General features: G+C 38.9%; 1 protein-coding gene across 8 annotated transcripts in view; it reads right to left on the bottom strand.

Moving 5' to 3' along the window:
- Window positions 1-25,662, bottom strand: part of TPK1 (thiamin pyrophosphokinase 1) — a 308,925-nt gene that overhangs the window by 229,048 nt on the left and 54,215 nt on the right. For 2 of the 8 annotated variants that reach the window (XM_084507752.1, XM_084507745.1), the window contains exon 2: window positions 24,920-24,989. The exons of the other annotated variants lie outside the window; for them this stretch is intronic. The gene's annotated coding sequence lies outside the window, so the exon portion shown is untranslated. The remainder of the gene's footprint in view (window positions 1-24,919; window positions 24,990-25,662) is intronic. 8 annotated transcript variants of the gene reach the window in all.

The raw sequence follows: 25,662 nt of genomic DNA, 5'->3' as shown, positions 1-25,662 counted from the left end.
AACCAGAAGTACACATGGAGAATGCAGGGTAAAAAAGAGACTGAGGCAGCAATCAGCACTTACTGCAGTAGTCCAGAGAACCCGAATAAAAGATAATGAAGTTAATAGTGAACTTTCACCCAGATCAGCTATCTCCATCATTAATAGACTGCAACCAAGAGAAAAGTAATGGAAGACAATGATAGGAAATCATTCAGGAAAGCATTTTAAAAATAGCCCTATTGGTACAGAACATCATGTGGTTACACTGCCATTATATATAGTACATAAATTCATCCATCTAGCATGGATGTATTTTAAGAAATGTGGATGCTTAATCAACAACCTGAATGAAGAGATAAAATAAATTAAAAAAAAGATTAATGACTTTTATCACTGGGAAAAGAATCTAAGAGAAGAGTGAGTTTTGCCTTACAGAAAAAAAAAGAAGAAAAAGTATAAACATTAATGTTCACTATCTCCACTGAACTTCCACAAAACAGAAACATTTGCATGCCACATTGGTCACAATAAATACAAGAGCAGCACATATCCAACAAATAATAACAACAAATAAACAAACAAACAAACAAAATCAAGATGTAAACCAAAGCTGCAATCCTCATTCTCATGACATCACTGGGGTAAGAATCAAAGGAAATCTAGTACCATACAAACAAGGTGGATGCAAACTGAGTCTGATAAGAGATGTTTGTGTACAAGCTGTTGTAAGAAGGCATATACCCATTTCTCTCAAAACCTTACTAGACTACCTGAAGATGAAAAAAAGTTTGCTTTTGCAGCATTGGAATTAAACTGCTAGAGTACTGAGATACACGTACAATTCTCAGCTCTTCCAAAGATGCGTTGCCTGTGTGACTCCAAGGACATAATTTCACGTGACCTTTTCTTCTACACCCAATTCAAAGTTCTTAAATTGCTGTTCTAGTTTATAATAACAAGCTAGAACTGTTGCTAACTATGCACAGTTATGTAGTAATATTAGCCCTGAAATGACATCTGTGCAAGAGAATTTAATGTATACCAAATCATTGAGAAGTCCTTAGTGGCCAGAAACTCATGGAGGATTATCAATGCACCAAATGCAGCACAGATTCCAGTTCTCATTTCTTCCTGTCATATCCCAAGGCAGATGTCAGGAAGAGATTGAGCTGCTTCTTTCACACTTGATGTTTCTGCCTGCCAGCCACAGTGTTGCTCCTGTGTTTGAGTGACATCATACTGCTGATGTACAGCCAAACTATCCCCAAGTTGCAAAAGAAGGTAGTGATGCCTGCTTAAACTAAATTGCTTGGTCACCCTAAAGAAAAAAAAAAAAAAAAAAAAAAAAAAAAAAAAAAAAAGCTGCACATTTGCTTAGCTCTGACTTCAAAGTGAGGGGTAGAGCCACTGAGATACCCCTGTTAAACCCAGTATCATCCCTTAGCTCCCTTGGATATACAAGGACAATGCATCTCCTGGCCCTCTGCACAGAGAATTTGTGTTTGGGCTTGTCAGGGGAGTGAACAAAGACTCAGCAGGATTTTGTCTAACCAAGGCAGTCTGGAATAGAACTCGTGCAATATTACCCTCCCACCATCTGAATGACAAACATCCACAAAATTTTATTTCTCCTCCTCCTCCGTGTCCCTGATCCCATAGTTACCCAAAACAGACCAAGCTCTGGCTGTGTTGTGACACTGTCCTTTCCATTTCATGCAGGATGCATGAGTGAAACAGACCTGCAAATCCAGCAAGTCAGTTCTCTTCTTGTTCCCTTCTGGAAATAGAAGAATCTGGGAGGGAAGAAGGGAAGACAAAAAGAAGAGGTTGCTTTTATAACTCCCATCCCCTGCTATGCAAGCAGTACTTGGTGAATACTCTCCTTAAAAGAAATCCCATAAGTTTTGCATCAGTCCTTGATGTAGTGCTGTAACATGGTCAGAGAGCCTCTTGACATACCACTGTGTGCTCCCAAGTTTCATGACATGCTGCAGTAACAGACAGTAACGTGTTTGAAAAGAAAGCTCGATAGAGAAGACTTGAAAGTGCTTCACTTAGAAGTTTCAGACAGTATTGGATATACCTTATCGATCCAGTCATGCACAGCTCTGAGGTGCTGTTATCAGGCAGCTTCAGTAATGGAGCCACTCAAGGCCAACACCACAGAAATGGCAAATATCACAGAAGCTGGAAGATCTTTGTGTCATTTTGAAAATCCTTCAGTTCAAATCCCTATCTTCCTATTCGCTACAAGCATATTTTGAAATCCAAAAGTCATTTTTCACTTGCTGCTCCTGCTGCTTTTACCCCTCTCCCTATCTTCATTATTGCACCGCAATAGCACCTCAGGCCTAGTTTTCAAAGGAGCAAAGCTGATGCTGCTTTCTCCTCAGACCTCCATCCACAGTCAAGCTGCCTTCCAGCTTCACTTAAAGAAAAAAACAGCCACCACCACTACCCAAATAAAAATCCCACAAATCCTAGGGAGATAAAGTAGAAGTAGTACATCTTCCTCAATAAAAAGCCTAGTACTTTGACTGCTGGTAGAGCTCCCTCTCTGCAAAGTGCTGAAAAATGAGGCCACAAGGCTGTGGCAGAAATGTGCAACCTGCTTCTGAAGTTTATTCAGCTGGGGAACAACTGGCAACCAAGCTTCAGAATTAACTGATGCGGCTTTTCTCCTCACTCTCACCTAGCCTCTAGGCATATTTACTTTCACATTAAAAATTTAAATCTGAAACATTTAAGGGAAAAAAAAAGCACACAACACAAAACCCACAATTTCATCATTAGCTGTGAGTGAAAGCAGAACTTCAGACGTGGCCAACTAGCTGCACAGCACTATGAAGCACTGCTAGAGGAGGGAAAACAGATACTTCAGGCTGCCTCAGCAACAAATATCTTTAATTCGCATGGTGATGAGAAGGAAAGCACATCACCCGCAAGCACATCCCTTACCTTATCTGCATAAAATCGGCATATACCACTTATTATTAGTTATATAATACTTCTGCTGTGCTACCAAGCCCTCGAGCGTTCTGATCCCCCTTCCTTCACCAGATCCATGATAGCAATCCCGAGCAGATACAGAGAGGCATTAGACTCCCATCAGTGTTGCAGTACTGACATAAAGAAGGAAAAGGAGAAGCATGCAGAGAAGACTATGAGAAGTTTTGCTAAAAGCCAAAGCTATGTTTGCTCTGCAAGAGCACAACAAATACAATTAAAGTCTTCTCACCACACCAAAAGGTTTACTCAATCAGCACTCAGCTCTGCCAGATGATGCTTGGTCCCTTGAGAGGTGGTTCTGAAAGGTAAAGGAGCCCCAGGAAGGCCGGACCTTCTTCGGGACATCTTAAAGGCACAAGAACAGCTTGTACCGATGTGCCAAAAGTCAAGACACTGCGGGGAGAAGCCTGGATGAACAGAGAGTTTCTTCTCAACCTCAGAAAGAAAAAGAGAGCTTACAAATGCTGGAAGGAAGGGCAGGCAGTTCCGGAGGACTAGAGACCTGTCGTCAAGCTGTGCAGAGAGAAAATTAGAAGGGCCAAAGCCCAACTGGAACTCCATTTAGCTAGTGCACTAAATTACAAGAAAAAATGCTTTTAGAAAAATATCAAAATAGCAGGAAGATTAAGGAGCCTCTCCATCCTTCACTGGAAGTGAGGGGGAATGTCCTGGTGACAGATGAAAATAAGGCTGAGGTACTTCAGGCCTCTTTTGCCTCAGTCTTTACCTATAAGGCCAGTTGTTCCCAGGGTATCCAGCCCCCTGAGTTGGAAGACTGTCACAGGGAGCAAGATGAAGGCCCTGTAATCCAACAGGAAACTCTAAGTGACCTACTCCATCATCTGAACATTCAGAAATCTATTGGGCTTGACAGGATTCATCCAAGGGCACTAAATGAGCCAGTGGAAGTGCTCACCAGGCCACTTTCAAGGACTCGCCAGCACTCCTGGCTAACTGGGGAGGTCCCAGGTGGCTGGAGGTTAGCACAAGTGACTCCAGCCTACAAGAAGGGCAGGAAGGAGAATCCAGGGAACTGCAGGCTGGTCGGTGTGACCTCAGTAACAGGGAAGGTTGTGGAGCAGATCACGTTGAGTATCATTACATAGCACATATGGGACAATCACGCAATCAGAAGCAGCAGGGATGGGCTTATGAAAAACTGCCCATGTTTAAGTTTGGGCCCCTCACTACAAGAAGGACTTTGAGTTGCTCGAGCATATGCAGAAAAGAGCAATGAAGCTGGTGAAGGGATTAGAAAACATGGGCTATGAGGAGTGATGGACAGAACTGGGGTTGTTTAGTCTGGAGAAGAGGAAGCTGAGGGGAGACCTCATTACTTTACAAGTACCTGGCAGTAGGTTGCAACGAAGAGAGTGTCATGCTATTTTCTGAAGTAACAAGTGAGAAGATGCAAGGCAATGGTCTCACATTGCGCAAGGGAAGTTTAGGTTGGATATTAGGAGGAATTTCTTCATGGATAGAGTAGCCAAGCACTGGAAGTGGTAGAGTCCTGAGCCCTGGAGGTATTTAAGGAATGTGAAGATGTGGCACTAACAGATAAGGTTTAAAGGTGGGACATAGTAGGTCAGGTTGATGGCTGGACTTGATGATTTTTAAGGTTTTTTCCAACCTAAATGACTATTATTTCAAAAGCAGTATTACAGTACAGATAGCAACCACCATTACTTTCAAATTCATTAGCAAGGATTTCTATGGGTCCTTGAGAAGGGGTTTAAAATAGGGCAGATATTTTAAAAGCACATATTCATTTTCTAATATATTATAATAACAACAAGAGCATGTGCAGGAAATTTCAGGAAGGACTTAGATTGATAAGAGAGCAGAAGTAAGTGGGGATCTAGAAAATAATCATAACCTGATTACAGCTATGATTGAGGCAGAGACAATTGTTAAACAAAGGTCTTTTTCTTAAAATTGACTGCTTATAATAATCTCTTATCACTAAGAAAACCTTTCTCTTGCTCCCTTTTTTTTTTTAGATGACACTCAACTCAAAGCTCATGGTTAATAATATCGTGATAGGTACTAATTTTCCTTAATCAACAGTAGCAGAGATCTACAGTTTCTTATGTGAAAGCAATACTTGCTTGCATATGGGACTCTTCTTGCCCAGTTGTCATAGTACTTAGTATCCACTGATACTCTTCAATGTACTAATCAACTAACTTATTGATTGACAGATTTTTTTTATTTTTTTTTTTTTTTACAAGCCTGCTCTTCATGTCCAAAGTGAAGGTAACCTGTAGCCCTGTGGCAGATTTTCTCACTTTTTTCTGATAAACAAGGCAGCCTTTTCTTTTTTTTCTCCTCTTCATGAGGCATCAACCCAAGTTCCTGAATGACATGCATTTTGAGCAAGGCTGAAGAGAGGGGAGGAAGAGAGAAAGAGAAAGCGAGCATCAAAAGCTGGAGGAGCTCCTTCAGAACAGGGTAGACAGTCTTACTGTGCAAAAGTGAAGTACATGATACTGCATGATCAATTCCTTATACCATAATCAGCTGGAAAATGTGTTTTACATGACAACAGATAGATAAAATGCTTGAAGAAAATATTCTCTGTGGGATTTGCACCTTCAGCATGTTTTTTTACTGTCTTCAGTGCTTTCAGCTGCAGGAATTCAAGAACAAATACACAGGGGAATAACTGGGGAAAACAGTTATCACTCAAACCTTCGTAGCAGGTACAATCATTCAAGAACTCTTATTAGTGGGGAAAAAAAGAATGTGAAGCAAACACTTGCAGTAGGCTATATATGCCTGTACATCCAAAGGCAGTGGTCATGCTTGAATTATCTCTCAACCTACCATGAGAAGTGAGCACATCCACACCTTGAATAGATTTTTCTCTACAATAGGACTAACTATATGAAAGCCTGTAAGACGAATAACGACGAGACTAACAATTTAGGAAAAATGTATATGCAGGCTGGATAAAGCAAGACAAGATGTCAACATAAAATCCAGCTGTTACTGTTAACTAGAGATACCAATACATACTAATTATATACAGACACAATCAAATGCTAACATTACAACATTTTAAGTTCTCATGGCACCTCATGGAGGAAGGTCCGTGGATGTTTAACAAGACAAATGCAGCTTTGCAGCCTGCTCCTGATGCTCTTCAAACATAGTGAATTCCCCCAGGCTCCTGTTTTAATCTCAGGCCCAATTTCATGTCTGCAGACAGCCTTCTGCTTCTACCATTAAATATGTTCTCTATATCCAGGGACAGGCAGTCTCTAAGATGCAAGCTTTTCCAGAGTGTTTTTCTTCCATGTTTGGCCGCATTTCTATCCCTGAGGACAGAAAACCTTGATAAGGACTTGAGGACAGGATGAGGTGCTGTGTGTAGTAGCAGGCATAAGAGAGTTGTGCTTTTCTCCTCAGTACTACGTGAAAAGCATCCAAATCTTCAAAGACAAGCATTTTTTGTGTGCATCGGAGCTGCCTTGCAGACAGATACTGGCTTGAATAAGTTTCCATTACTTTTCCTGATTTCACAGTTGATGCTTTCTACCCTTTTCTCCACCTTCTTCTCTAGTAAATCTATACAGGCTTTATAGTAGTCCCTCAAAAGACGTTAAAGAAGAAACCAAGTGTTGGCTTCCCTCAGTACCATACATCCTCTTGGATCTTAGAAATATTCAGAGATGCTACATGTCCAATGGCAACTGCTTTAAAAGTTGACTTTAACTATTTCTGCTTCTTGCCACCCAGTTTCTACCTGCTCGCAACACTTGTACCCACAAGATGAATTGCCAAATCAGCTTCAAGAACTGGGTACCTGCACCCTAGCTTACGTGTTCCTGAAATTAGACAAGAAGGGTGATTATTTCAATATGTTTTTAAATCCTATCTATAGCTTCAAGTAAAAAATTGCTAGTTGTCTTCACTATGATAGAATTGCAGGTTCCTTTGGAATTAACTCCTCATTGAGAGTACTGGAAGCGTTGATCACTATGCATATCGAAAACATACTACTCCCTGATTAAGTTCTCTGTATGCACTGAAAAATCTTCCCAGAACTGCTGAATCTGAGTTCTCATAGCACCAGAAATTCATAGAACATTACTGTTTGTGAACAAAGAGGACAATGACTTTTTCTTGCTCACTCTCTCTACAGTTCAACCACCACCGAACATTTCTGACCAAGCCTTTCTTAAGAAAATCATCGTGCAGTGACAAGAGACGCTAGAATATTCTGTTGAGGAAGTTCTGGAAAATATAAACAAATAGAAGATAGCTTATAACTAAACCATTCAAGCAATTTGGATTATAGAATCTAGATCTAATCCTGAAAATACACATAAAAAAAAAAAAAAAAAGAAAAAAAAAGAAAAAAAAAAGAAGTGCACTGTCCTGGGTCTGAGTGTGAATGTTTGCTTTAAATTTTGCAATGTTGCCTAGTTATACTATAAATATTCATATGTTGTCATAATTAAAATTTAGTAGTACTTGACACAAATTAGGAGGCATTAATTGATTTGGTTATTCCTTATATCACTGCACTTGTTACTGTTTTACTAAACGACCAGGTAGGATTTACTTCTTCACCATCTAGCTAGAAAACTTAGGTACTAGTTCTAGAAGAGAAAGGCTCTCCTTTTTGTTTGCTGCTGTAGCTCACACTGCATAGTTTTCCTATGGATGCTCATATTTCCTGATGCTACTATTTTTAATGCCATTCATAAACAGAGATACTATGGATTGTATCAATGAAAAATCAGTCACACAATTCAGCCTGCCCTTATATTTAATGTGGCAGTGGAATGAAGAGGTCTCTATACCTTCACTCCTATTACAGTAAAAATCTACACGCTTGCCTTTTGCCACGTGAATAACATTAGGACATGTTCCCACTCCCTCTCTCTATATGGTATTTGCTGCAGACCAGCAGAATTGACTGAGTTAATACCACATCTGGGAGCCAGAAATATTTTATCCCATATCCACTAAACTTGCTTCCTACACAAATGAGATTGGCTGAGTCACTCACTCAGTTTCTATTAAATCTACAAATCTACTGACTCACTTATTCATCTTTTTTTTTTTTTTTTTTAAATATATATACATGTATATAGCCAGTTGTGAAGTTGTGATTCAGTGAGTTTTGTACAACCATTAAGACTATGAAGATTAAAACACCAGTGAAAGCAATGGGAGATTAACACACTACAACACACTCCTTCAATTTACGTCCAGGAAATTCATTTGGAAACTTCCACGAACTTTAACAAGCATTACATACAAAACCACCTGCTGCACTGTTGAAACATTTAGCCTCCTAAAACCACAGAGAGACAAACCACGTCCTTAAGCCACAGAAAGCACAGAGAACTCAGTACTAGTACAATTAGTGGAATTTACTGTATTTTCTAGTTGACTTTATGCGTATGGCTCACAGAAAGTGATGGTATATAAAAGCAGCTAGAGGTGGTGAGCTGTATGGTCTATGTATCTCTCTATAGTAGAGAGACTATAGCCTCTGGTTAAACCTTTGGCAAAATAATTAATTTACATATGAATAAATGTTTTAGGATTCTGCATATCTAGTATCCATTTCTGAGGTCTGGTTTCCTTTTATTTTGTGAAGACCAAGATTCCAATAACCTTAGTTAAAAATTACTAAGACATTTTGCACAAAAAGTGTGTGATGATATACCTACAGAGTAACCAAACAAAATAAGATCAGCATGACAGAGAGTTTGTTCTGCTAGCCATTTTATTTGCTAGGATAAGGAGGAAGAATTAGCATTAGTCATTCTGACAGTATTACATTTTTGGCCTTTTTAGTAGATATAAAACAACTTCACTTTCTTTCCCCATTTCTTTCCTTCACCCTATGAATTTATTTCAAAAGAGCATATTTATTGCAGATTTAGGTCTTGCCATTCTTGTGAATATCAATCTATTCACCAGTGTTTGCATTCTACATATTCAAAGTGGCATCAGCTATGGACTGTTTAATTATGGCACTGCTGCCTAGCTTAGCCACTCTGTCAGGAAAAAGTGGAGACATGAAAAGGATTATTCTCTTCCCAATCTTCTAGAGGAAACAGAACTTCCTCAGAAGCTACAGCCTGACTACTGCATAAATATCAGTCTATAGTATCTGTTAGTGATGTACAGCTTTGCTAACCCCGTGGGAATCAAGACTTCTTTAGAGGCTACATTTCCAGCTGTTGCTTCCAACAATATACTCAAAACCCAATCTGCACAAGCAAAATAAGATCTAGTATCATTTTAAAGTGATGAAGACTCACAATGAAGACTCAAGAAGGGGAAATAATTATCAGCCCTTTCTAGGTTTGGCTGCTGGCAAGATCAGAGTAAAGAGAAGTGCAGAGCATTATCAATGCAAAACACTCAATTCTGTAAGTCATCACTGATCCGCACTTGGCAGTCTTTAGAAATCATCCCAGAGAACATCTACACATTCACTGCCTTGCCTGAAATCTACAGTTTGAGGGGACAGCTTTTTATAAGCAGAGTGGAGCAAATTAGTAAAGGGCAATTTTCTGCCACTTTTTTTTTTTTTTTTTTTTTTTTTTTTTTTTTTTAAATCTTAGGTTTCATGGTTTCATACTAGAACATATGAAGTCACTGAAAGCAAGAACAGCAGCAAATCCAGGCACACTCCCTTCTCCCTCATACTCCGTGGATCTGAGCTGTCCAAGGAAACACAACCACTTGCTTTGCAAGTGCAACATCCCATCAGATGGCCCAACAATACACATTCTGCCAAATTCTTCCACTGTCTGGAAGTATTAGAATGCATTTAAAATAACAAATGATAGTGAATTTGACCCAATAGCTGTTATGAAAAAAAAATATTCTTATCTGCCACACTGCAGTGAAGCAACAGCAAACTTGGATGATCCGCCTATCCAAGGCCCACCAATGCAGCAATCTGTTATGAAGTATTAGATTGTCTCATTATGCTGGCTTGATTTTTTACATATACAAGCAAGTAATAAGTCTTTGAAGTTCCTCAGATAACACATAGGCATTCTCTGTATTTGTAGCCAAAACGCTAATGATCCTTGCAGTCTTACCATGATCCCTAGAAGAATATTCTGCCCTCAGAATAAATACTAGTTTAAAAGACCTTTTGTTTCTAGATAGTTTGCTGAAGGGAGACATTAGAAAAAAAGCTTTCTTTCAAGATTTCATATGGATGAAAGTAATTCTTTTTTCCTTCAGGAAAAAATAAATCCAACTGTCCTCTTAGGAAGGCATACTCAGTTAAACTACAAAAGCAAAACAGTTAACACCACATCAGAGTGCTTCCTGTGCTAGGACTGGGTTCACTCCTGCACTCTTTGGGCTCTGACTTTAATTCTCACTTTTGCTTGTAGCATTAGAATGAAAACAAGCCATGAGGGGTATGGTCACAAGGTTTTTACAGGGTTCTGTGTTGTTAAGGCAGCCATTTATACAGCAAAGAAGAATAAATCAGATAATGTACAATAATACCTAAAAGCCTACGTTATTTTACTCTATTATTTTGCTCTACCTTCCATTATGATCTCCTTCTGATATGGGTTTTAACTATTTTCTGCAACCACTAATGAGGTCAGAGATTGTAACAAAATCAGTGTATACAAAATGCACTCAAAGATGGGTCAGCCGTCTTTTAGATTAAAAAGCTTTTAGAAGGAAGCTTGTCATTCCATTTCTGAAACAGAGATCTCTTCCTTCTTTTACTTCTAAAGAGAACACGCACATAATTGTTAATTTTTTTTTTCCTTGCCATTAGTCAGGTCAAATGAAACTTCATTAAAAAAAAGACGCTATGTTCTATCTTTATACTGGGAACAATGCTTCTAAGTAGCTTAGAAAAAAACAACAAGAAAAACAATTCCTTTTTTCTGCCACTCTCTCTATCCACTTGCACTTAGCACACATTGATTTCTATCCCATCTTTGTAAAGGAGTGTTAGCCATCACAGCTCTGCTTTGTTTACTGTAATCAATACTGGTGCGAACATGTATTGCACCTGAAAAGAGGGGCTTGTAGCTTACTGTTACAGAGATGAGCAGGGAGGGGAAATAACCACACAACACTGGTAAATCTCTTAAGTAACAAAATTCCCCAAATCTCTTTTCTGTGGCTTACAGTCTTACTGGTTTGCACTAGGTGGGCTTTCTGATGTTTAATAGTAAGTTTATACTACAATTTCAGTGAGAAGTTAGGTCAGGAACTAGTGGGATCATTAGTTATCTTTCAACTAGTTACCTATATTCAACAAAGTGTACTGCACCTTACTATTTATGATACTTCTATCCCTCTCTCAAATCTACATATATTGGTCAGCCAATTTAACACCTTTTTTTTTTTTTTTTTTTTTTTTTTTTTTTTAAGAAAAAAGCAGGACGATCACATATCTCTTACAGAATATAACTTCACATGGATGTAGAAGCAACAGACAGGCTATTTTATTAATCGGCAGCAGTTAATATGAACTGGAATGAAGAACTCCAGAACTCCAACATCCCTTCGGCCTCTAAGCACACACACCTTTGCTCATGCAAATATACAGTATCTTGACTAAATTCAGGATGTGAGGGTGTAGTTTTTGTGAAAACATGATCCGCAGTGTGGTTCTGGGTAGACTGTAGTGAAGGGTTTGTACTACACTGCAAGCAGAACAGTCCAAAGCTTTCTTATTCACAGTTATGTTTCTGGACAGACAGCTCTGTGATGATATCTTCTTTATCTTCTTTCATTTTCTGTAGCAGACGTGTCAGAGTGTTATCCACTACACCAAGAATACCCTTGCTGCCAGTCTTCCTTCTAATTTCACATGGGCATCCACTAATGGCATGCTCAACTAAGGAGAAGGCCCTGTACTGGTAAATAAATCAGCTTGGTTCCTTAACCTGCTCATTTGCTTCCTATTTCTGTTGTCTTTAGCCTGTCCTAGCTAGCAACTTTCATTTGATGTTATTAAAAATCTTTCTTTTTCATGTATTATCTAGTGACTTTTCATTACTTAAATTTATCTATGACATCAAGCAACCATCAGCCAAAATGCAACAAATATCTAAATTATTAGCTTTTCCAGGTCATGGAAACTTCGCATCATCATTAAAAGGGAAGTACCTTGTGATTCTTGGTTTATGCGTGATTTTTATCCATTTCCTTATTTTTCATTATTTAGAAGACAAATCTCCCATGGCTGGAAGTTGCTTAGCAATGGAAATGACTTTGAGCCATTGAAGAAAGTTGCTGACACAAGATGACTGTAACACATGGATATGATGAGGATTCCTGGTATACACAGAAGCTATCCTGTGCTACACCACCATAACCCTGACCTGAGACAAAAAAGATTAACACTGTACACTTCTATCCACAGAAAGATAGGATTTCTTACTACTAGGTAGCTCAGAGCACCAATGACTTTGTAAGGAGATAAGTTATTTTTTAAGTTAGACATGTCCATGAAATTATTGCATTTCTAATTGTAATGTGTGGAAAAGCATACATTTGGGCTGTCCTGTATACACCCTTCACTGAGGCATTTGTTACAAATGCAGCTGTACGAGATGTTATGTTAAATATCTACACAGGGAGTCCATTTGCTAGCAGAAAAGCATTCTGCCTCACGAGCTGCTGCAATCTTCTCAGCTGCCAAGAGAGCTGCAACTGGTTCTTTAATTGCAACACTGGTGCAACAGGGAACTGAAGTGTTAAATTGATCTGTTAACTCACAGCAAACTTCTGGCATGAGCAAGCCTTAACTCAACCAGCCTTGCCTTTCATAATTCCCAGCACTGTTTTCCCCTGTAAAATGGGATGTCAGCATCAGACAAGCTCATTTAACATTTTCCTGAGTTAGTCTAGGTGCAGAAATAATCCCCTACGACCACTTCCTTCATCATGCAGATAATGCAGACCCAAATCCGTGAATAATTATGGTTACATACAGAAGCAGCATATACTGCAACAAGATAACTATAGCAGCCCAATTACTCTAGTCCTGATTTCCCAATGGGATACTTGTTTATTTTTGGAAGCAAGACTGTGCCTCTTTCCAGAGGGATTTCACATTATCTTAAAGCCGGAACTAAAACTGGCATCTATAGCCATAAATACCCCTCACGCTGACACAGTGATTGAGAAGCTACTAGCTAATTGAAAAGCTGACTACATTCCTGATAAATCCACTTAAATAAGCATCACATCTTGTTCTCCAATTATCGATGAAGGTATGAGGTTCTGACCTTTAGCAGAAGGCACAGCCACCCCTGGTGTAAGCATCCCTTGATTGCTCATGCATGATACCAATTTGTGAGTACACTCTTGGTGAGTGAATGCAAGGTTCTCCAGGGGAAGTCTGAAATATCCAGATATTAACTATTTATGAAGCAGGATGAGAAGAAATGGGTGGTGGTCATTCCCTACAGGCCCTGTGCAACAAAGAGCTGTATCATCAGAAACCAGGCCAAGCTCTCTACTGAGCACAAGCAGCGGGATTTCAGAAAATGGATGCTTTGGCAAGCTCCCACGTGCTGTATAGAAGACAAGCAGGAAGACACTGAGCTCAGAAATATCAAGGGGAATAAAGGTTCAAATAGGGCTAGAGATCTTCATTCGTCCCTCCTAACTAACCCTAAAACTCTCTGCATAGTAATCAGAGGGACAAGACAGAAGACTACTCAAGAGGGCGATTTGGGGCAGGACTTTAGTGTAGGCACTTCAGCTCACCTTTTGGAGGTGCCTGTGCACCTTCCTTCCCTGCAGGACCGCTGCCTAGCTCATGCAGGTGCCTCAAATCAAATGGTGGGGAAAAGTGATGTTTTCAAGAACCGCTACATCAGTGCTCCTGTAGCAGTAATGCGCTTCCCAACTGCCACTGTCACAAATGATCTCACAGCACCATGTAAGGGACAGCTCAGTAACCCCACATCACATTTATTAGAATACGAAGCTGGGAAAGACAAAGGGAAATGCTTGTTTTTAGTCTAGCTACTGTGTAACAAGGCAGGATCAGCAAGGAATAAACTTTTTATTTTGAAAACAGAATAAGGCTATTTTCAACCAATTTCTTTTCACACACAGCAGAGTCATTTTATCCTACAATTTCTATAACATTATTCCCGATGCTTGTTTTCTTTTCTATACAAAAGGCACTTTCACCTCATACTATAAGTTGGCTACACATGAAAAAGGTACTTAGTGTACTGCTTCTCCCACAGTTCCCCCTGAGAAAGGACTAGAAGGATGACGTGAATGCAGCATTAGAACCAGCAAAATAAAAATGATTTAAAGGATCACAGCATCCCTGTAAGCCAGTTCAACTTACCAAGCAGTGAACCACAAAAAGCTCTTGCATACAGACACTCCCCTGTCAAAGAGCAAAGGTTTGTCTTCCTCACACAAGAGCTGATACTAACATTGGATTATTCCTTCCATCCAAGGACATCCTGTCCCTACTCTCTCTCTCAAACACCCACCCTATTGCAAAGGGTAACCTCTAGCATTTTCACTGTACCTGCTTCTGAACCACATCTATTAACCCAGCTGCCCCAAGGATAAAGAAAGCCTCACAGCTTCTCCCTTTCCCCAGAACGTGTCACCAGTTCCTACCACAGCACTAGCCTGCTACCTGAGGAAAGAGGCTAGCCCTAACCCTCTTCATGAGGCAATTGATCCTATTGCACACTCAACTCCTATTGCCACTCTGTGTCAAGAACTTGGGCTGGTGATCAGCATTCAGTCGGTTGAAGCCAGACTTCCCATGCTTAGTCCCCTAAATAAAAATCCAGAGAGAAGTTCTAGCACTGCCTCTGTCCTCCTTCACTCAAGTGAGCTGATGTTTTCCCATTATTTAAAATACTTGATCCAGCTGTCCTTTCATTACTACTTTTGTACTATGTTCTGCAAATTATGTTAGGTGCTTGTTTATTCAAAACACCCACCAGCTCTCTGAGCCTCCCTTTGTAACGAGCTGCCAGCTTGCCTCTCTGTTCAGCTGATTCCCATTATCTTGAACTCCCCATCATCTGAATATATTTAGTCTCACCCAAGTAGTTTTGATTATCAAGATTCTACTACAGTCTAATTAGTGACATTTTTATTACTAATTTGTCACTCAGACATTTCCAGTCACATTAAAAATTCCTGCCAGCTTCTCTGAAATTGCTATGTGCTTGCAGTCTTTTTCTTTTTACACAAGATCAACTAAGCATTTTTATTTTGCTGGGTTGTTGCGAGACTTTTAAAGAAACACTTAAGAAAATTGTCTCAAGTAGCACGTGACTTTTGAGAGCCACAATGAGGATCCAGCCCAAGGAACTGAGATGTAGTATTTCCTCTCTTAGACATTGGTCTGGAACCACCTGAGGAAGACATAAACACCTGGCACCATTATAACCTTGTCACTTTGCTTCTGAAGGTATGGAAGTAGTTTTGCTCCAGGTGAACCTGTCTAAGTTAAAGCCTGGCCACAGCAGTCCAGCTCAGCATCTCAGAAAAGCGGCTTAGTGAGTCAGCACAACAAATGACAGATGCTCACAACACAGCTTACCTTTCAGTGGCAGCTTTCTGACAGCTCCTAACAGCACCAACCCTGTGGTTGGCTCTGCCATGTCAGTCTGAGGAGCTGCCAAAACAAGCAGAAGGGCTGAGGCTGGAACTGGTTGAAAGCCTGCCAAATTCTACCTGAAACTCAGTCCCATACATCTGAAGTCACTACAGAGATCAGGACAGATTACTGGGTGCGTGTATATATGCCGTAACGTGCCTTGCCTCTGAATTGAACAGAGGATGGAGTTCACGCTCATACAGTCTGAGAAGGAACACATTCCTCAGGCTGACCAAACTCAGGTAGTATCACCACACCTGCCCTCACCAAGCTCTGAATTTAACAGATAACATCAACCACTAGATCTGAAGTCAAAGGGGAAGCCTTGCAGAGCAAAGCACTAACAGCTAGGAAAAAATATTTATAATTGGTAACTCTTGCCTTCTTAAAACAAAATCTGGAGTTCAGAATGCAACACGCAGCCATTACAAAGGGTTAATAAACAATGGCAATATGCATCTCGTAGACATAAGCAGTATGTTTTATAACTGTTAATTACATAGATAGCTGCTATTATAAATAGTGCTAAAGCAATCCATTAACCAGATGGCTTTCAGCAAATCAGAATTTATTACTCTTTTAGGAGCTCCTTATAAAAATGTTACTTTCAGATAAAAAATGGGAAGCAGCTGAAGTAGTTGTCCATATCTGCTTTTCACTACACCATGGGGGGAGAAGTGTCTTATTGATTTAGTACAAACAGCTCATCCTATTGGAGACTTCTCCCTTGTTTTCATGGGGAATGGCAACCCTCACTCAGACTTCCACTGCTCTGCACTGTGATGAGGTTGACTAGCATGGGCAGGAAAGGTATTTGAGGATAACACTTCTTCTTTTTGAAACTCTGACCAAAGTCAATGAAACAAATTCTTTTGACAGCAGTAGGATTAGGATTTCTGTCTTAAGTGTCTGTGACTGCCCATGAAAATATAAAACACCTGAATAAGTGTCTTGGCATTATACATGAATTTATTGCTTACTGCCTTGTGAATCTACTGAAAAGCATTAAGATTCTGAGGGAGACAAATGTAATTTATTTGCAGCCCAAGACATCAATATTTACTTATATTTCTAAAGATTTAACATTGCAGAGTTTGACAAGGTAAGAGTGTCAGCCTGCACTTTCAGCAGATACCCTCTGCATAGGAGCATAGGACAGAGTTAACTTTCAAACGTGTCAATAAAATCTATTTCACAAGTCTTATGGCCTAAAGAATATCAGTGGGCAATGAACTGGAATTCACACTCATTTAGAACTTTAATAGATTACATTCCAACTGCAACTTGGCAGATAAAAAAAAAAGAGATTGAAAAATGGCTCCTAAAGTTTGGAATTCATTTTATTGCATTCCTTTAAAGAATACTCGTTCAGGGGAAGCATTACTTGTGAAAGTATTGCTGTTCGGGGTTCGTCTCTTTGAGCTTTTTTCATTAAAACGTGGGAATCTATTAGCTTGTAGGTTTGTGTTTTATTCTTTCTCCTAAGCAAACTAACACACAGAAGGGTATGCAAGCTCCTCACCCATATTCCATCCTACTCTAAGGAGATAGGCACTGAGCCAAGTTTTAATGAAGTTGCAGAAAAGATAACCAATGGTTTCAGTACTTGAGTGTTTTGCTAACAAGAGCTCAAAGAAGATTTATGTGCCATTATTCTCTAAACATTAATAAATCACACACAAAAAGATGACAGCATTCAGTGTGCATGGCCACATAGCCATATACACCCTTCACAGTTGATGAAAGCTTTGGCCTCCTGCCTTATCACACCCAAAGTCTCAAGGTAAGCTTTGGAGGCATAAACTATGCTGAGTGTTATTGCTTGAACTGTTCTCAACAATTGCCATGCACAAAAAGAAGAGTTGCTTGTTATGGATACTCCCATCTTAACATGACAGGATCTCTTCCCAACTTTCATTTGTTAACGAGGAGAAAAGGATCTAGGTATGTCTGTTAGATGAACATGTATTTCCACATGATTCTGGCAGCATTTTCCAAAGAACCAAAGGTGATGAAATTTTTAAATGGAATGTGGGAACACAACTCCTCCAGGCTCCTTTGGAAAAGCTTTCCTTATGCTTATTTATGTTTGAGTACAGTACCACAACGCTTCCCTCAGAGCACCCAAACATGCAAAACATTCTCCATGAAAACACAGCGCACCAATCTTCCCACTCAGCTGCTTCTATGTAAAGCAGAATGCCCTTTCTAAATTAAATAAAACTTTGCTACACCACTACCAATAGACTGAAAGTATTTTCTGAAAAAACAGTTGTTTTAAGATGAGCAAATGAATAATTACTTCTCAGTTCTAACTGATGAACCTAAGGACTTATTTTCTTTAAATTTTCACACTATTTTTCAAATATTGAGTGAACTGGGAGAAATTTGAGAAACAGTTTAACATTTGTGTTATCACAGTATTGGTTGCTCAGAAGACATATGTTTGAAACTTGGCTGTGGTGCCAGATGCTCCTTTCTACTGTTTCCCTCAGCATCTGGAATCATTTAGCACTTCAGAAAGATCACAGACACGGGATGTACTTGCAGCGTGCTTCTAAACAGGTTCTGATTCTGGAAGTGCTTCCCAAACAGAAAATGCAGTATAATGTGAGAATGAGAAAGACCTCTAAATCGTGAAAAATCTTTTAAGTGTACCTTTTGTAGAAGCATGTGGCCTCGCTCACCCACATTTGGACAGAGAGGAAATGTTTTTCCACAGATATATCAGAGAAGGACTCCGTGCCTTGATGTAAATCTGTCTGTGTCCAAGTTCAAATCCTAGGTTTTCTAGACTACCCTGGGAAGTAAGAGCCAATAGCTCTTAGGTAATCCTAAGAAAAAGACATCACTATAGCTCCCAAGAGAGCAGAGATTGAAATGACTTCTGATCTCTCCACATGGAGGACAGCCAAGTGGGGAAATGCACTTGTTTCCCAAACCAAAGCTAAAAAATTTCCAGCCTGTGTAAGAGTGCTTTTGTCTCTAATCACAGCATTACTTGCTACCCTTTTCTGTAATTCAAAAGACAAACTTAGACATCTTTCCTCCCACCTAAATGTCTGCAGTGGTCCTGCAGTCTCAGTATAAAAAAAAGTAATGTCCATTCAGTTCCTCTTTAACAGGCCCAACAATTGTGCCTATGACTGAAGAAAAACACATCATATTAAGCTTGAGATTATGTTGCTTCAAACAACCACACTAATTTACAGAAATAGCAATACTGTTCATTTATAATACAATGCTAGGTGAAGTATCACAAATGAATTACGAATAAGAAGATGATTAGCAGGCTCAAAAATACTCTGAAACCATTCCAAACAAAATCTTTTATAGTTTCTCTTTAGTGCTGCATTCAGTTTGCGAGGCAATGTTTGTGCCATTCTTCTGGAGCCTGGAATGAACTAGATCCTTCTTTACTATAGTCAAACACAACACATAAAATGTAAATCAAATTTGTTGCCCCAAAGTGCCTTCAAGATCATTTCCCCAACTTTTATGGCTAGTGAGATGGGTTATCAACTACAGAATACTGCACTGCCATGATAAAGAAGTGCCCTAGACAATGTGATGCTACAGCATCAGCAGGGACAAAGTTTCTATGTGCAGTTATTCATGTTATTTTAAGCAGTCCCAGAAGGGCTCACTAGGACAGCACACTTGTAAAAATAAATAAATAAATTGTTAAGACTTGCAGCAAACTTCAACAGATTTTGCACACCTCTAAATTTAATATCTAAATGAGAACAGCAGCAGCATACACTTGCAATATAAGAAAAACATCTTACAGCAAAGATTTACAACACTAATAACACTAGAGCTTACCTATTGTCCCGCACATTTTGAAAAAGGACGCTGCATATGTATATTCAAATTGCCAGAGATGAACAGTGGGTCACAAACAAAACTTAAAATGTTGAACTGCATCAGCCAAATTGATAGTGGATTTATTATTTCGACCCTTTCTTACACATTTTTGCATAGTCAGTTCTGCTGCCAAAGCATTTCTAGAAGGTGAATACAAAGGATATCAAGCACTATAATCACCGAATGAAATATGACTGATGCTTTAATGCTCACTCAAATCTATAGATCTAAAGAAAAAGCAATAAAATTTAACGCTTGATTTGGAAGTAAGTTTAAAAACTAACCCAATCCTAAATTCACTGAGGAAAGCAAACTTCACAAATCACTGCCAAAAGCATTAGCATTTTCCCTCCCGGAGAAAAGGTCAACTTCAGATGTCTTGTTATTATGTATCTGGGTTTTTCAAAGTTCTAATGAGAGTGTTGCTCTATGACAAAGATGCATAGGCCTACAAAAATAAGATGGCCAGCCAAGGCAAGTTCAAAATCATAGCTTTGCATTCTCTAGTCTTAACCTCATTGTCCTTTCTCTGTGGCTAAACAGAAAGGAAAGATCTAAGGTGGATAATAGGAAAGAGCTGAGGTAGCAGACAGATGAGACCAAATAGCACAGATTAAACACAGATTAAGTATAGATACAACCCGGCACAAATTCGCTTGACTTGTGATTTTGCAGTAAACTGGCCAAGGAAACCAACTTTGAAGAGAAAATAACCTCACATCTGAGCTGCTCTGCAAAGAGACAACTTAGAGGTTAAGGTTGGATAAATTATGTTTTGGAGGTGTTCCTTCTCTTTCATGGACTGAAGAGGGAAAGACTGGAACTGACCTAAGAAACTAAGAAACTTTAGCTAAATGTCCCGAGTTAAGTGAGATCTCACTGGCGTACGATGAAATACTTCTTTAAAAGAATGGAAAGTGCAACGTTAAACCTTGTCAGTGTGACTTTTAGTGAACATTTACTGTGCTTCACCCATTCTCTTATGCCTCCTCTTCTCTTTCAGGAAGCAGAGAGAAAGATGGATTTACAAAAAAAGGAACATAATTGCTTTTGTCAAGCAGTTGCTAAAATAATGGTTATTTATATTACAGCAACACCAAGGACAAAGTATAGAAAAACTGGAAGAATCAGTCTACTTCCATACTATGTTGATATTCCCAGGAATCAAAGTTGGTTGTAACCCCTCTTTGTCTGACCTGATCACGGATTCTACAGTGATGCTGTGTGTTAGGTGCATTTCTCTCTGTCCATGCATTTGCTCATGTATTTGTCCCACTGTAACTTTTGAAACAATTATACAACTTTAAGACACAAGCCAAGGAGCATAAGAAAATATAAATTTTAATTATGAAAAGCAGGCAGGAAGGTAGAACAAACCAAAACAGATGGCTCTTGAAGGTATTTAGAAGTTTCTATAGGCCTACGGTTCTTGGTGACACTGTTATTCCCATCAGAAGAAGCAGAAGTTCCTGCAGATGGTTTAAAGCCTTTTTTGTAATTTAGATACACCTTTTAATGTCAGATAACAGCCTTGCATGCATTTGTCAAAAGCGTTACAGAGCTCAGCTAAACAGAGCTGACATATGATCTGTGTCACTCTCGGGTCAGAGCACTTGGTAATGACTAAACATTGTGACTTCTGGATGACTATTTACCAATACTAATCGCTTTCTCTAGAAATCTCATTTAAAAAATCACATTCCTTATCCCTGATTACTTCACATCATTTTAGAAATGAAAACATCTGAGTCTGAATAACCACAGAGGCTTCCTAAAATGTCATATCTATCAGAGTTTGCTATTTTCCACATGTTATGAAACCAACAATTCTATTACTCAGCCTTGCTATCATGTGGAAGGAACATGAGAAAAATTTCCTTAACTAAAGCAAAAGCAGCCATGAAAATTTGAGAGATCATTTCAATACTTCTACAACATTGGGCTTCCTAGTAAGTTATTCTCCTGGCTTCTAACTTTTTTAAACTTGCAGATTTTACACTTTGAGAGACTAAAATGTACTGAAGCTTTGTCCTGCTGTTTGCTTGCAGTCATGCCAAATAATGCAGCGTAAAGGCATTCTGAGCCTCTCCAGTTCTTTATGTGCGAAATCTGCAGGCCTTTTCAAAGATTTGCAAAGTCAGATCAGTTCCTCCTCCATCCCTCTTTGAATTAAACACGTTTCTAGAGGGATGCTCCAGACTTTATCATCTAGTCTAACCCAACTATCTATTATTCAGATCTTCTTACACCTCACAAACACAAAGCAAACTAACAGTATGGACTACTGGAAGCTAGGAACTAATGCAAAGTGCATATAACACTACAAAGTTGAAAGACAAGTGCATGCTCAGACTTAAGCAAAAAGCCTAGACTGCTAGAAACAGAAGTCCCATGGAGTCAGAACCTGGGCTCTGAACACCAGCAGTACTGGGTTGAAGCCTGGAAGATTTGGAGTTTTTGAAAAGAAATTCCAATTAGATAATATTCATACTGTACAGCCCTGAATTACTTCAGTGCTAGTTCATCTTATGCTGAACCAACATTCATTCTCATGTTAATACCTTACCTAGTATGTCTGAGTTAATGTTCAAATTGATTTCAGCAAACACAGGAGCAGGATATCTCTAAAGCAAGATTTTTGTGACGGGCTCACCCTCCACCAAGATTTTTGTGAAGATCTTAACCAAATTAACCCAAAGTAACTGAAGGAATATTGATATCAAGAGCCATTACATCATGCTCCAACTCATAAAACTTCCAACAAAGGAAGATGATGATAAAACACTTTTAGAAATTATGGGTTGTGCCTGCTATTTCTGAGGCCAATGGAATTTTCCAGAATGAGAAATCTATGACATTCTTTTCTTTCCACTCCAATGTGATTCACTGTCAACAAAACTAAGACTACTGTACCTCACCATCTCTCTTCAGTGTTTTCGACCTGGAATTGTGAACTTGGGAGAGAAAATCTGCTAATTGCCACAATACCAGTCCCATTTTTACATGCTAAATTTTTGGCTGCTATAAATACACAAAACTGACTCAAAGTCAGTCAAATAGCGCTTCATGCATTTCCATAAACAAATCTTTGGTGCAATCAGAAAGAACCAAGACTGAAAAAAACAGCTAATACTGCAATGTTCTAAGAATAAGGAGAAGGCAAACAACTAAACATCCATGCTCTATACCATACAGTAGCTGCCTTTGACATAAGACCAACAATCATTTTAGAACTTAGCTTGCCATACAGCTTAGCGTATATTAACTTCTAAACTGCATATTACAAAAAAAAAAAATCTCACTGTGTTGTTTTCGGAGCATAGATATACATGCTATTTTTAGTATCACATTATAACATTTATGTACTGCTATAATCTAACAAAACAGCCTACCTGTACAAAAGAGCAGAGACAATGAGTAGAGCTGAAAAGCTATTTTCTGACTTGTGCGATTTTAAAGTTCAGTTTAATATCTGATACTGTTTGTGAGCACAAAACACAACGTAAACCATTTAGATAAGAAAAAGAGCAGTCCAACATGCATCTTCTCCAACTACTGATGTCCCTTCAGGCACTGAAGACAGTGAAGGATGCATACTCCACCAGCCCAATATCCAGTAAGTACAATCATAGTCTCAACTTAGTACTGAAGAGCTAAAGTGTACACTGTCCAACTTGCTTGTTCTTATTATCATGGTAATAAAGTAATCAAAACTCTTGAAATTAAAATGCTGAAAACATAATTATATTTAGATAAATTAAAATGAGGAGATGCACTTAAAAAAAATAATCATTTAAATAAAACCGCTGGGCCAAAGCTAATGGTGAGGTGGTAGGGTGTTAGTTTGTCTGAGGAAGGCTCATTTTTTTAAAAAAAAAAAACAAAACAAAAAAAACGTTTGCCTGCCCTGAAGCAACCCTGAAATAAGAGAAGGAAGACAGACTATAAAACAATAGCTTGATCCAAAGGCCATTGTAAACAGTAAGAAGTCTGACATCAGCAACACTAGAAAACTTCAAACTTTTACAAGATCTTACATCTTCAGCCTAGTAGTGGATTCACACTAAGCTCTAGCTATGAAAATAACACTTTTGCCCTGCAGTGACTCCCAGAGAACACATCTTTTTAAACACTTTTCACTGTGTAGCTTGAGGCAGTGAAAAAACAAGTGTTTCTTTTATGGGGTTAGGAACCTTCTCTTTTCTGTCACGCGTCTTACTTATGCTAACCTCTTGCATTCGCCCCTGGTCCCTGCGTTCATTGCCAGGACCATTCCTCTTGTTGAATCACTAACAAAGTGAGCTATTAATGGTCCTTTTTTCTATTGCCTTAAGTCTCCCTTTTTGCTTGGGGTGCTCTAAAGCATCCTCCTGACATTATTTTCCAATGCTCCTTCTTTCAGCTGTCCTCTGGGAAACATCATAGTAACAGGATATATAGTATGATGCTATCAAAAGCTTTTTTATAAGAAAACTTTTGACAATAGAAGTCCCCTAATGGGATTTGCATCCTAGCTCAATAGAAAAAAGCACTGTAATAACCTCCCTTTTTTTTTTTTTTCTTCTGCTGTAATCATCTGTTATGCTTTTCACTAGTACTTCAAAGCAATTCTCTATTGTTCTGTTACTCTGAACTTACGCTCAGCAGGGTTTAGCTTTTCAAAGCATCACAGAGGGGGATCTTAATTACTCTTTTTTTTTTTTCAATAAAAAAAATTCAAATTCATTAAACAAACAAAAATTCCTTTTAGATCTCAGAATTTCCTGTTGGTGGATTTGCAGATAATTAAAATCAACAAAAAATACAGTTTTACGTGTCTCAAATTTTAGCTGAAGACCTCATTCTATCACAGCTACTACTACAATGAGGGAACTTGAATTGCGCAAAAGGCTGGGAAGATCCAGCTCTCACCTTTGCCAAGAAGTATCTAAAAATTTGCAGAAATCAATAATAACTACTTTTCAAAACATCCATACACTTGGACTACCTCTTGAGAGATCTGATTCTGAGGTGGAAAGACACTGACAATATACAAGTCACAAATGAGAGAAGTATACCATATCTCTGGGCTTTTAAGCTGAGTTTTGTGAAGAGAACTGTAAACTTTTAGCTAATCACTGAAAACTGGCAGAGGTCAAGGTCATACACTGAGTAACGGGCAAAAACTTGGTCTACTGAAACTGGCCAAAATCTCAGCTAGTGCAAAACTGCTGCAGGTCCTAAGAATGACATTATTTAGCTTCCAAGCTTAAAGCATGGTGCTAGCCAACCCTAATCAAGGCCAGATTTTCTTGTTCCTATAGTATAACCTCAAAAACACTTGAAATAACTGCCCTCAGATTGCTGCAGTTGAAAGATGTTAGCTCACTGCATGCAGTCCAGCATCAGGTACACCACTGTACGAAAATGTTGTTTAAACCTACCGCAGTCAGTGCTGAACAGCACATTTAAGTTACCAGATACAAACTAGAAATTACATTGGTCTTCTGATTCAAATTCAGAAAAACGAACTTCACTGTTGACTTATCAGAAAGCTAATATTACTCTGGGGAAAACAGAGTAGTTTAGCTGAGGCCAACGGTAAGAGTTACTGCTCCTCTCGATGCCTGCTGGAAACTGCAATAAAGCATACAAGTCCATGCGACATCCCAATCACCATTTTTATGAACATTCTCCTATTTATTAATAGAGGCTGCTCTAAATTCACTGAAGCTTTATGCCAGCTGCCAGTTTTGGGCCTAGTACAAATTTGAGATATATTACAAGTTCAACAAGAAATGAAAATAAAAGGTGAGAAAAAAGTTCAGCATATGCCAACAAGGCAAGTTCATTGCTGACAGGTAAGAGGGCAAGTGAATGGTGGTTCGTACCAATAATTCCAGATGTTTAGTTCAACCACTAAAGACAATGGAGGAAAAGGCATCCATCGTGGAGAAGAAAAAATGGTACCAGGGAAAATACGGTTATTTCCCTCCTGTTGTTAAACTCCAGGCCCCTGTTCTTTGCTCTTAGACATCCAATCTGTTCCAATTGATCTGTTACCTTTCGCTTGTTGTATTTGCCTGAGCTTTGCTTTGCCATTTGTATTTACATTTACATATGCAGCTTTTGGACCTCAACAGAAGACACTCAAAATATCAGTCACCAATTATACTGAAGACAAAAGCAACATAAACTGCATGGAAGCA

This window comes from Aythya ferina (genome assembly GCF_964211825.1).
Source record: "Aythya ferina genome assembly, chromosome: 2".
In the NCBI taxonomy this organism is placed as follows: Eukaryota; Metazoa; Chordata; class Aves; order Anseriformes; family Anatidae; genus Aythya; species Aythya ferina.
The sequence above is the reverse complement of the archived record's forward strand: the minus strand, read 5'-3'. Positions and strand labels throughout refer to the sequence as shown.